The sequence below is a fragment of the Arachis ipaensis genome, chromosome B10, assembly GCF_059453495.1.
Source record: "Arachis ipaensis isolate K30076 ecotype BB chromosome B10, ASM5945349v1, whole genome shotgun sequence".
In the NCBI taxonomy this organism is placed as follows: domain Eukaryota; kingdom Viridiplantae; phylum Streptophyta; class Magnoliopsida; order Fabales; family Fabaceae; genus Arachis; species Arachis ipaensis.
In genome coordinates this window covers 53,701,778-53,705,151 of record NC_142435.1, presented here as the reverse complement: position 1 = coordinate 53,705,151, position 3,374 = coordinate 53,701,778, and the positions used below count along the sequence as shown (strand labels likewise).

Below are 3,374 nucleotides of genomic sequence, written 5' to 3'. Positions count from 1 at the left end.
GACAATGCTCGGTGACTTTACTGCACCTAATTCCAATTTACATGGAAGAAGCATCTCCATTCCTGCCATTGGAGCAAACAATTTTGAGCTGAAACCTCAGCTAGTTTCTCTGATGCAGCAGAACTGCAAGTTTCATGGACTTCCATCTAAAGATCCTTTTCAGTTCTTAACTGAATTCTTGCAGATCTGTGATACTGTTAAGACTAATGGAGTAGATCCTGAAGTCTACAGGCTCATGCTTTTCCCTTTTGTTGTAAGAGACAGAGCTAGAGTGTGGTTGCACTCTCAACCCAGAGATAGCCTGAACTCTTGGGATAAGCTGGTCACGGCTTTCTTAGCCAAGTTCTTTCCTCCTCAAAAGCTGAGCAAGCTTAGAGTGGATGTTCAGACCTTCAGATAGAAGGAAGGTGAATCCCTCTATGAAGCTTGGGAGAGATACAAGCAACTGACCAAAAAGTGTCCTTCTGACACGCTTTCAGAATGGACCATCCTAGATATATTCTATGATGGTTTATCTGAGCTATCAAAGATGTCATTGGATACTTCTGCAGGTGGATCCATTCACCTAAAGAAAACGCCTGCAGAAGCTCAAGAACTCATTGACATGGTTGCTAATAACCAGTTCATGTACACTTCTGAGAGGAATCCTGTGAATAATGGGACGCCTATGAAGAAGGGAGTTCTTGAAATTGATACTCTGAATGCCATATTGGCTCAGAACAAAATATTGACTCAGCAAGTCAATATGATTTCTCAGAGTCTGAATGGAATGCAAGCTGCATCCAACACTACTCAAGAGGCATCTTCTGAAGAAGAAGCTTATGATCCTGAAAACCCTACAATAGCAGAGGTGAATTACTTAGGTGAAACTTATGGAAACACCTATAATCCATCATAGAAAAATCATCGAAATCTCTCATGGAAGGATCAACAAAAGCCTCAACAAGGCTTTAATAATGGTGGAAGATACAGGTTTAACAATAGTAAACCTTCTCCATCATCCACTCAGCAACTGACAGAGAACTCTAAACAAAATACTTCTAATCTAGCAAACTTAGTCTCTGATCTGTCCAAGGCCACTATAAGTTTCATGAATGAAACAAGGTCTTCCATTAGAAATTTGGAAGCACAAGTGGGCCAGCTGAGTAAAAGGATCACTGAAATCCCTCCTAGTACTCTCCCAAGCAATACAGGAGAAAATCCAAAAGGAGAGTGCAAGGCCATTGACATAACCACCATGGCCGAACCTGTAAGGGAAGGAGAGGACGTGAATACCAAGGAGGAAGACCTCCTGGGACGTCCAGTGATCAATAAGGAGTTTCCCTCTGAGGAACCAAAGGAATCTGAGACTCACCTAGAGACCATAGAGATTCCATTGAACCTCCTTATGCCATTCATGAGCTCTAATGAGTATTCCTCTTCTGAAGAGAATGAGGATGTTACTGAAGAGTAAGCTGCCAAGTTCCTTGGTGCAATCATGAAGCTGAATGCCAAATTATTTGGCATTGATACTTGGGAAAATGAACCTTCCTTGTTCACCAATGAACTAAGTGATCTGGATCAACTGACATTGCCTCAGAAGAAACAGGATCCTGGAAAGTTCTTAATACCTTGTACCATAGGCACCATGATCTTTAAGGCTCTGTGTGACCTTGGTTCAGGGATAAACCTCATGCCTCTCTCTGTAATAGAGAAACTGGGAATCTATGGGGTGCAAGCTGCTAAAATCTCATTAGAGATGGCAGACAACTCAAGAAAATAGGCTTATGGACAAGTAGAGGATGTGTTAGTAAAGGTGGAAGGCCTTTACATCCCTGCTGATTTCATAGTCCTAGATAATAGAAAGAAAGAGGATGAATCCATCATCCTAGGAAGACCTTTCCTAGCCACAGCAAGAGCTGTGATTGATGTGGACAGAGGAGAATTGATCCTTCAATTGAATGAGGACAACCTTGTGTTTACAACTCAAGGATCTCTCTCTGCATCCATGGAGAGGAAGCATAAAAAGCTTCTCTCAAAGCAGAGTCAACCAAAGCCCCCACAGTCAAACTCTAAGTTTGGTGTTAGGAGGCCACAACCAAACTCTAAGTTTGGTGTCAAACCCCCATATCCAAACTCTAAGTTTGGTGTTGGGAGGTCTCAGCAAAGCTCTGCACATCTGTGAGGCTCCATGAGAGCCCACTGTCAAGCTATTGACATTAATGAAGCGCTTGTTGGGAGGCAACCCAATGTCTATTTATCTAATTTTCATTGTCTTTCATGTTTTATTAGGTTCATGATCATGTGGAGTCACAAAATAAATATAAAAATTGAAAACGGAATCAAAAACAGCAGAAGAAAAATCACACCCTGGAGGAAGACCTTACTGGCGTTTAAACGCCAGTAAGAAGCATGTTTTGGGCGTTCAACGCCAGAACAGAGCATGGTTCTGGCGTTGAACACCAGAAATGGGCAGCATCTGGGCGTTTGAAAGCCAGAAATGCACCCTGGAGAAGAGCTGGCGCTGAACGCCCAGAACAAGCATGGTTCTGGCGTTCAACGCCAGAAATGGGCAACAAATGGGCGTTCAACACCCAGAACAAGCACCAATCTGGCGCTGAACGCCCAGAGTTGTGTGCAAGGGCATTTTTCATGCCTAATTTGGTGCAAGGTTGTAAATCCTTGAACACCTCAGGATCTGTGGACCCCACAGGATCCCCACCTACCTCCACTCACTTTTTTTCACCCCTCTTTCACACAATCCCATAAACACTCTTCCCCAAAACCCTTCACCAATCACCTCAATCTCTCTTCTCCATCACCTCTTCACCACTCATATCCATCCACTCTTCCCCATAAACCTACCTTATAAACCCCACCTACCTTCAAAATTCAAAATCAATTTCCCATCCAAACCCACCTTAAATGGCCGAACTTACCCCCCTCCCTTCCCTATATATAACCCTCCATTCTTCCTCATTTTCACACAACACAACCCTCTTTTCTCTTCTTGGCCGAAACACACCCCCCTCCTCTCCATATTTTCTTCTTCTTCTTCATCTATTCTTTCCTCTCTTGCTCAAGGGCGAGCAAAATTCTAAGTTTGGTGTGGTAAAAGCATAAGCTTTTTGTTTTTCCATTACCATTGATGGCACCTAAGACCGGAGAATCCTCTAGAAAAGGAAAAGGGAAGACAAAAGCTTCCACCTCCGAGTCATGGGAGATGGAAAGATTCATCTCCAAAGCTCATCAAGACCACTTCTATGATGTTGTGGCCAAGAAGGTGATCCCTGAGGTCCCTTTCAAACTCAAGAGAAATTAGTATCTGGAGATCCGACATGAAATCCAAAGAAGAGGTTGGGAAGTTCTAACAAACTCCATCCAACAAGTCGGCA

General features: G+C 43.2%; 1 non-coding gene across 1 annotated transcript; it reads right to left on the bottom strand.

Moving 5' to 3' along the window:
- Nucleotides 1-367: 367 nt before the first annotated feature.
- LOC148580068 (small nucleolar RNA R71) lies at nucleotides 368-475 on the bottom strand. Its single transcript, XR_015899178.1, has one exon. It is a non-coding gene; the product is annotated as a small nucleolar RNA R71 (small nucleolar RNA).
- Between the last annotated feature and the right edge of the window lie 2,899 nt (nucleotides 476-3,374).